The sequence below is a fragment of the Eublepharis macularius genome, chromosome 16, assembly GCF_028583425.1.
Source record: "Eublepharis macularius isolate TG4126 chromosome 16, MPM_Emac_v1.0, whole genome shotgun sequence".
In the NCBI taxonomy this organism is placed as follows: Eukaryota; Metazoa; Chordata; class Lepidosauria; order Squamata; family Eublepharidae; genus Eublepharis; species Eublepharis macularius.
This window is the reverse complement of record NC_072805.1, coordinates 18,179,885-18,190,126: the sequence shown is the minus strand read 5'-3', so window position 1 is coordinate 18,190,126 and position 10,242 is coordinate 18,179,885.

The following is a 10,242-nucleotide window of genomic DNA, read 5'->3' as shown; positions in this document are numbered from 1 at the left end:
CTGATTTTTATGGATGTCCCTGGTGTTATAAATAGGGGAGGTGGGTGGGAGTGCCAGTGATTTCATAGTGAGCAGGGATGTCTGAGGCTTTCTAAATATACCTCAGAGACTTGAACCCTGCACTCCATTCATGCCACGTAACTAAGAGGTCATTAGAATCTAGCAATGGGACTGCAGATGTTATTGGTATGAGGTTGACTTGTTTGGGCTGTCCTGTGTGTGTGTGTGTGTGTTCAGCTGGTGCTTGCGTGAACAGAGGAAACCAAGCTGTGCTGTGTTTGACAGCTTGCCGAATGGAGCTGTCTCCGATGCAGGCTCATAGCTCCATTGTGTCACATGGAGCAATTAATCCTGTAATTTATCTGATGCATCATCACTTCGAGCTGAGAGGCTGTGACAGAATCTTTGCCCTTCAAGGCCTCACTAGGCAACAGGGCCTGGTCTCCCTTCCTTTGGAAGAATCTTTATGGGCTCTGTGGGGCAAAGGGGTTTCTGCAACTGTATATTTGATAGGGGCATCATGCGGTGGTGCTATATAGCATCACAATTTAAAACTACCAATAAGTAAACACTAACTAGTTGAATGATGTCCTAAATAAAAATGTCTTTAGGCAGTTTTACTGGGCTAGAGACCAGCAGTCGTCAATTGCTTCCGTCCTGTGGCTCTGCCTTTTAATTGCAATATTGGGATCATTTTTAATTCAGACAGACTGTTTCAGCACCCTGGAGTTGCAGCTCTGGCGGGGGGGTGTTGAAATGGAAAGAGCACTAAGAATTCTTAGCTTCTGCACAAAATTATAATTCTGAGGACTGGGAAGGGGGCTGGAGCTCTGATGGTTAAGCTAATACAGAATAGCCATACATTTTTGTGTGTGCCTTTTCTACTGTGTCCCTGATGCACCCCACTGGTTGAAGCTCAGTGCCAAACTATTAAACAAGCATCCAGTTAGGGGGTCCTAAGGTGAGCCAGAAAGACTGCAATTCAGTCTCCTGGGGATCAGTTCCTCATCTGCAATATGAGACTCTCTCTGCTTTATGGGGTGCCTGTAAGAACGGCAAAGGCTTGGAATGCTCTAGAGAGTGTAACATAAATACTAAGTGTTACTAAAATACTCAGCCCAGCTGTTGTGAGCATATAATCATTTGCTTGCTGCCCAGGATTGATGCTTTGCATTTCCTCAGGTAGCGGTTCGGTGGCTGATTCATAATGTCCTTTGAACGTTTGCAGGAGGGCTGTTTCTCACCTCACATGCAGTCACCTTCCTCTCGAAGCCCGTGTACTCCTTCCTTGGGAACACTAAAGTTCCATTTTGGCTGTCTTGGGAGTGGGAGGTGGTGGTTCAAACTTAAGGTCATGTGGCTTTATTTTCCTGGCTTCTGAGCCAGCAGGCTTTTACTACAGGTGTGGCTGAAGTTCCTAGTTACCCCGTTATTTATTTACTTCATTTGTACCCCATTTTTCTTCCCAATGAGGATGCAAAGAGGCTTACGTTGTTCTTCTCTATTTTATCCTTCCAACAACCATGTGAGGTAGGTCAGGTGGAGAGTATGTGACTGGCCCAAGGTCACCCAGCAAGCTTCTGTGGCAAAGTCAGGATTCGAACCTGGGTCTCCCAGATCCTAGTTCGACAGTCTAAACCACTCACCCCACTAGCTCTCAGGTTGGGAAATGAAGCTGTCTGGCTGGGATGCATAACAAATAGCTCTTATGACCCTGAATTCTTCTCCAGTTGGGCATGTAAAATGACATTCTGTGCATGAATGATCAGGATTTGGGCTGACAAATGTTCTTTCATCTTTCCAATGGAACTTGTGACCAAAGTGCCCCAGCCAAGCAACCACTTGTTTCAAGCATCCTTTCTCTGTTTCGGTTGATTATCTCTTCCTTGTTCCTTGTATATGTTGCACGTCTTGCATCCAGATCCAAGACCATTTCGTCCTGTTTTGCAAGGTGCACCAGGGGAGATGTTGAATTTCCAAGCAGCTTTTTCTGCTGTGATTGGTACTATAACAACATTCAATTTATATATCGCCCTTCAGGACAACTTAACACCCACTCAGCACGGTTTACAGTGTGTGTTGTTGTTATCCTCACAACAATCACCCTGTGAGGTGGGTGGGGCTGAAAGAGCTCTGAGAAGCTGTGATGGACCCAAAGTCACCCAGCTGGGTCCAAGCAGAGGAGTGGGGAATCAAACCTGGTTTTCCAGATTAGAGTCCTATCACTCTTAACCGCTACACCAGACTAGGAGCTACAGTGTACTGTAGTGATTAGTATCAAACTCGGATCTGGAAGATCCAGGTTCAAATCTTCACCCTGTCATGGAAGCTCACTGGGTGACCTTGGGTCAAGAGCGCACACTCTCAGCCTAACCTACCTCACAGGGTTGTTGTGAGGTTAAAATGGAAAGGAGGAATATGAGGTGAGCTGCTTTGGGAGTCCCCATTGGGCAGAAAGGTGAGGTATAAGAGCAATAAATAGACAAATTCCCAAGACCAATACAGTAAGCTGTTCGAGCATGGCGGTCCCTTGTGCAACATTACAAACAAAGTGAGAACCCTTGGAACCAGGTAAGCCCCTCCCCCTATTGCCATAAATGCTAAGCTAATTGTGAATCAACCTTAAGGGGAATTTACCAGCTATACTTTCACCAACAATCCCTTTAAGTTCTTTTTATTATTCCTTCACAGAAACCATAAAAGCTGCAAATTCAAAATACAGATGATCTTTCGAGATGCAGCAATTAGCGTAATGGAGCCAATGTCTCGCCTCCTTTTTCGGTCTTTGTTTTGTAGCAGAGAGCTATTAAGGTTCCGTGCCTCCCTTTCTCCATATAATGTAGTCCTTTTGGCCCTGCAAATTCTCAACGTTATCCCCAGCCCCACCCTTTGCAGTAGCAGAATGGAAAGGTTTGAAGCCATATTCCAGGAACGTGGTAGGCCTTCAAATCCCCTCAATCCTTGACCAGTGTTCCCAAAGAGACATCAAAAGTGGAGCTTCTTTCTAGACTGACCGGTTGTGCTGCATTTTTCAGCCCCCTGGTCAATCTCATCCTCTCACTGTACGATCATAAGATACCATGTCCTGGAAACGGAAAGGGCAAGAACATCTCCAGGTCTGCTTTCCCATCTCAAAAGTGGGGGTGTAAACCAGAACTCCTGGTGAGATTGCCGTGCAGGAGAAAGCTCAGTGTAATACAATGGTTAGAATGTTGGATTTGGGTTGCCCTGGGTTCAAATCCCCACTCCGCCGTGAAGTTTGCTGGGAGACTTTAACCCAGTCATTTAGCATAACCTGAGGACAAAATGGAGGGGAGAATGATGTGATGTGAGCCACTTTAGGCTCCCCCTGGGGAGTAAAGTGGAGTATAAAAATCTAAATAATTGTATTTAAGGTGGTAACTAACTAAAGAACTGGTTCTCAAAGACGGGTTGTGAAACCGGGAGGGAGGGGAAGGAAGACCAGAGTGATGTGGGAGACACAATTCTGGGAGTCTCGATGGCCAGTTTGGGTTTGCCTTGACCAAGAAATACTGCCTGATGCTCAAAAGTGCTATTTATATTTTTAGTTTGTTATTTACTAGCAACAGAGCCCGTTGTATGAAAAAAATACAATGGGCTCTAGCAGCAGGGCCTTGGGAAGGCTGTGCTCCGGGCTGCGGTGCTGGGCCAGGTCTTCCTGCCGCCTCTGCAGCACAGGGCGCCGGGCCTTCCCACTGCCTCTGTGGCCCCTCAGAGGCCTGGCGCAGGCAGCAGGGAGGCCCAGCACAGCCGTTCCAAGGCCCTGCAGTGGCTGTGACAGCATGCCGGGCCTCCCCACTGGCACTCAGGGCCACGCTAACAACTCATCTTTTCTCCTGGCACAGGTGCACCCTCAGGCCCCTCAGTGAGCCTGTGCCAGGAGAAAAGGTGAGTCGTCGCCAATATGGCTCACCTTTTATATAGAAGGATAGTCCACCTTCCTCACTGAGAATCAAGGCAGATTACATAGAATAACCCAATACAATCAGTGGCCGTGATGGTCAGTAAACAACGCAGCTGCAAAAATTGCCTTCTACAAACTCAGGCCGTTTCCACACTACTTACCTTCATCCGGAATGCTGCAGAACGTTGTGAAAAAAACACGGAAGATAGTGTCTTCTCACCCAAGTTTTGCGTGATGTCGCGCAAAACTCGCACGAGATGAAGGTAAGTAGTGTGGAAACGGCCTCAGTCTAGCCGGGAAGGTGGCCCCCTACCTTGACACTGCCGATCTAGCCACCTGGATCCATGGCATGGTAACATTGAGACTTGACTACTGTTATACACTCTACCTAGGTCTCCCCTCAAAGTCAACTCGCAGACTCCAACTGGTGAAGAACTCCACAACTCTTTTACTTTCAGGAGCTAGACGGAGCCTCCATATCACACCCATTCTGCAGTCACTCCATTGGCTGCCCATCAATTATCAGGCTCAATTCAAGGAGTTGGCTCACACAGAAAGCCCTCCATGACCTTGGTCCCTCATATCTACGGAGTTGCCTCTCTCCTATGCTCCGCCATGGCAGCTTTGCTCATCTGAGCGGGGCCTTTGGAAGATGCTATCCTGCAAACAGGCAAAAATAATAGCTACCTGTACATGCACATTCTCTGTGGTGGCTCCCACCTTATGGAACAACCTGCCTGAAGAGGTCTGGAAAGCTTCCACTCTCCTGGCTTTCTGCAAACTCTCTAAAACTGAATTAATTTAGGTGGGCTTTGTTACCCAGGAAATAGGGCTGTGTTGTAAGGAAATGGTTCAGAGAGATGTGAAAGTATAGGGAAAGGGTCTGTAGACTATACTATTGTGTACTGTCTCTTGCTGTTAAGTATGCTCCTACTGGAGAGTTCTGCATGTGTTTAGTATGTTATATCTAGCTCCTCCTAGATATTATAAATATCAACAATGACTCCCATTCAGCATTAATTGACATGAGACTCCTGTGGTTTAAGTCATAGCAGACTTATGGTGACCCCAACTGGGTTTTCAAGGCAAGAGACTAACAGAGGTTGTTTGCTTTGCCTGCCTCTGCATAGCAACCCTGATCTTCTCTGGAGATCTCCCATCCATTTGCTAACCAAGGCCAACGCTGTTTAGCTTCCGAGGTCTGAGGAGGTCAGGTTTGCCTGGGCTATTCAGGTTAGATATATTTGGTGACAGACACTGAAATGAGTATGGGAACACCTAGAAAGTTAACTTTTTAAACTTGCCATTAGAAAGGTTTCTCTTTAATATCTCCCAGGGCTCATTTCGAGGAGGAATGCACAGGAACGCAGTTCCAGCAGTTCCCCAAAGAGGTCACATGTCAGGTGGCCCCGCCCGCCTGACTCAGACATTTTGGGCCTGTTTCAGCCTGGATTGGGGCCGAAACGGCCCGGATCGGGCCTCTGACGGGTGGTGGATCACTCTCCTGCTCAGCAGCGGCCCGATCCTGACCATTTTGAGCCCCTTTTCGGCCATTTTCTGCCCCTTTTTGCCATTTTGGGCCCAATTTCAGCCCTGAATGGCCAGGATTGGGTCCAAAACAGCCAGGATAGGTGATGTCAGGGGGTGTGGCATATGCAAATCAGTTACGGCAATGACACACTTCCAGTGATGGCAAGGGGCATGGCATATGCTAATGAGTTATGCTAATGAGTTCCTCCAGCTCTTTTTCTTTGAAACGACCCCTGATATCTTCCAATTACTGCCCTTAGCAGAACCAAAAGAGTTGTTGCAGGTTGACAATCCTGTCTTTAATTCACCCCCAGCCCATTCTTATTGCCATCCTGAGCAACGCATTCTAACCTAAGAGGCTTCGGATGATCCCTGGAGTGGAGGCGACATGGCTCACCGACAGGAGCGCTTCTCCATGCCATTGCGCAAGATCTCTGGTTCTTTGCCGTGCCTGGTTTTGAGCAACCAGCGGGGTTTGACCTTTATGAAGAGAAACACTTCCTTTTTTGCATCTAGCCACAGAATGTTTTGGGTATCTATTTATATTCCTGGGTGGCTTTGTTGCAAAGTCATTTGCCCGCCTGGTTGGTCACGGCACCTGCTGTTCGTAGCTGCCGGGGTATGCTTGCTCAAACCCTTGTGGTTTCCCTTCTTCCCTGCCCACTGGAGACTCATGCTCCTCTGAAGTAGTCAAGCATGCGCCTGGTGCAAGCATTTCCCACCCCCTCTCTTCGAGGTTGGCAGCAGACAGCAGATGATGGTATGCAAATACAGCTGACTTAGATCTCCTCCTGCTGTGCAAACAGCTGGGCACAGCATGCTTCTCAAACCTTATACGGCAACTGAGCCACGGTAGTGGTGAGTCAGGAGCTTGCCGAGACAAAAAGGAAATTTCTAAACCTGGTACACCTGGAGAGGCAGGGGGCGAGTGGAGAGGATTGCTGAGCCTCGCCTTTGCTGATTTTTCTCTTGCAACGCCACACAGTTTACACTCCCACCCCCTCTTTCCTCATCAGCAAGGCTTTGAGATCAGTAATAAACCCAGTCAGAAGAAAAATAGATGGTGGAGGGGAGAGAATCAGCAGGAGGACAGGAATTGAGCAGCCCCCTCTAGTCTGCTTCTTTCCCACTATTCTTGGACACCCTCACACACACCCCCAACCTGTCTCCTGTGGAGAAAATGGTTGCTCTAAAGGACGGACTCTATGGCATTGTACCTTGTTGAGGTCCCTGCCCTCCCAAATAGGGTTGCCAGCCTCCAGGTAGTGGCTGGAGATCTCCCGGAATTACAACTGGTCTCCAGGCCGCAGAGATCAATTGACGTGGAGAAAATGGCTACTTTCAGGGGTGGACTCTATGGAATTATGCCATGCCAAGGTCCTTTCCCTCCCCAAACCCCACTTTCTCCCGGTTTCACCCCCCAGATCTCCAGGAATTTCCCAACTTGGAGCTGACAACCCTACTCCCAAAGCCCTGACCTCCCCAAGCGCAACTGCCAAATCTCCAAGAATTTGCTAATCTAGAACGGGCAATCCTAAGCACGGTTAATTTTCATTTTCATGTACAATCTCTTAGTTTGTTAGTGTTCAGCCCACATCATGTTCATTCTTGGTAGACTTAGGGCCAAGCTACACATGACGAATGACACTTGAACGGCAAGTGGATTGAGTGGAGGGCAAGTGAACAGGGAGAAATACACTTGCCGTTCAAGTGTCATTCGTCATGTGTAGCTTGGCCCTTAATCTAGCCCTGTAAGGTAGGTCACCCCATCTTGCAGCCAGTTTAGTATAGGCTGAGGCCTACTTATTTCATAGCTGAGGTGAGATTGGAAATGAAGCCAGGGCTACTGACAGCTGATTCTGTTCCTAGGGTCCCTCAGTTCTCTCCACATGCATGAGGGGATGTGGGGAGAGGTCAGAACAACTGAGAGAAATAAGGAGCTGGGCAGGAGCAATTTTTTTACAGGAATTTTTCTGGGGCTTTCCTTAACAGATTTTTGAAATTTGGCCATTGTGGCAGCCATCTTGAACATTTCCATGAGAGACACTCACGACAGAGAGTGTACAAGAGAGATTTTTCTCTCAGAGGATGATCCCATTTTTGCTTTGACTGGGCAGTGTTGCAGTCTGTTCTACTTGGCAACTTTTCAAGGTTGGAGAGAGCTGTTCTAATGTTAATTAGCTGATGGCCTCAGAGGGGAAAGCAGGACAGGGGCTGTCAATATCAGACCTTCTGTCACCTGCTTTCTTGTCCGCTGTGAGGTGTGCTGTGTGGAGAATACCATTTCTCCCCATGGTGTTCCATGGCTGCATTTGAAACGCCCCATAGCTACTCAAATGGGCCCAAGGAAGAACGTGGAAAAGGGACGAAGCGAATACTTTTAATGGCCATTTAGATACTTTGAGTTTTCAGTAAGGTTTTATTGCTAACAAATTACTTAATTTTATTGATTTGCAACAGTTTTAAAAACTCACAACTCATGTGAAAATCCTTAGCAACGTTAAGTCAGGTTATAGTAAACATGAGGTTTTTTTTAACCCCTTTTTTCTCCCAAACGGGCACCCAAAGAAGCTGACTTCATTCATGCACAGGTCCAATGTGCGCCTGCACAGAAGACCACATGAGGAACAAGTTACAAGTAAGTGCAACCCTGTTTATCTTGCTCCTGCTCCCCCTTCACTCGCTCTTCCAAGTCCAAGTAAAATATATGCATATATTTAAATAAATTATTGCTAGGTAAAACACAAAAGGGAAGAACTCTGTACACTACCTTGATCTCATTGGAGGACGCTATTGAGATGGGTACCAAACACCTATTTGTCTTGAGGTTGTGATGCTTTTATTTCAGTTTGGAAGGTACCTTGTTTACCATGTCAGACCATTGGCCCATCCAGACCAATTTTGTCTCATTTGATTTAAGGTTACCAACTCCAAGCTGGGGAATTCCTGGAGATTCTTGGGGTGGCGCCTGGAAAGGCCAGGGTCTGAGGAGGGAAGGGACCTCAGCAGGGTATAATGCCATAGAATCTACCCTCCAAAGCACCCATTTTCTCCAGAGGAATGGGTTGCTATGGCCTGGAGATTAGCTGGAATTCCAAGAGATCTCCAGCCACTACCTGGAGGCTGGCAACCCTACTGAAACTCTCCAAGGTCTCCAGCAGAGAAAGGATCTGTCCCATCTCTCTGCTGCTTTCAGATTCTTTAATTGGCAATGACAGGGATTGAACCTGGGACCTTCTGTATGCAGTGTTCTACCTGTAAGGAACGACCTCTTCCCTTCTGCTCACCCGAGTGGGAGAAAAGGTGGGTTTCAGTTCCCTGCTCCCTGAAAAGTAACGAGCAGCTTCAACTACTCTGGGTGTAGTCCACAATGAGGTTTCTTTCTTCAACTGCTGTACAAGTTTGTTTTCAGGTCCTTTGGAAGTAGGCTTCCCAACTGTCTGCTGATAGGGGACAGTCTCCCAGGGGTTTGCCTCATTGTAGAGGTGGTAAACGCCCAGCCCCAAACAGGCTGACTTTGCCTCGTGCAAAGCACGGGAGCACACCCGTAGCAGGCATGATGATGTCACTTCCTGGAAGTGACATCATCACGCAAGCCCAGGAGCATACCTGCATAAAGTGCGTGAGCAAATGAAAACTCCCTGGAAGGGAAAGGTAAGTGCCAGATCCCCCCCCCCGTCTCCCGCCAGGAGGGTATAGGGATCTGGCAACCCTATCTGGAAGTGGTACAACATTATCTAGGAGCAGTGGGAGGTGAAGAAAAAAGACCTATTCGTTTGTGCATTTGGACACAGTGCCCCTTGCTCACCTCCTGCTCCCCCCCCCCAAGACACATTGGGTTTATTTTAGATCCTTTTTTAAAAAAAGCCAGTTGCCTCCCATGTGTGATTTGATGAGGAGCTGTGAGTTGCTGGAGTGCCCTTCGGTTTTATTTTGGAGATGTAGCTTTCCTTGGGAAGGAGCCAGCATGGGTCTCAGTCTCACCCATTTCCCCTCCTTACAACAATCATTGTCATCAATGGCTTTTGTCCATTTCTGTCCCCTACATAGACTTGGTGGTGGTGGGTCATCAAAGGGGAAATCCCTCTTTCCTTTTCACCAGCAGAAAAACGGGTTGGTTTCAAACCCACATGTATACATACCACCTAGGCCTTTTTAGTTGCTCGTACGGTCTTTAATGTATCCACACGTGAGTTCTAGAAATTTTGTGGGAGGGTAGAGTGGAGGTTCACAGAATTCTTCTCAACAATATCATTTAATTTTCACTTAAACTTTAGCCTAGTTCTCCCTAAGCAGTTATTTAGCCTCTTTATTTACTCGGCTTCATCACTTTGCTTATCTGTTCGAACCTCTGGTCTTTCTCATCCTTGGTTATGTGTAATTGCTAATTCTGTGGACTTATGACTGGCTTCACACCTAACCTTTCTTCCTTTTCCCCGTGCACAAAGAACCCACACTTGAAAGAGTCGTGACAGATTTCACATGAAACCACTTTGCCTCAACTGCTCCTCTTCGTAATCTTCACCATAAGAAGAATTCTAAGTATTATCTCCTCTTCACATATCTGAAGAAATAGCTGTGACGAAAAGCTCATATTGAAACAAATGGTCATCTTTATGGTGTTACTGGGCTTTTAAAAGAGTTTTCCCCTATTTATTTACTTATTTTATTGGAAGCCAGTGTGGTGTAGTGGTTCTTGTAAAGGAGCTGGTCGACCTAGGTTCGAATCTCCACTCTCCTATGGACTTTGGGCCAGCCACACACTCTCAGCCTAACCTACCTCACAG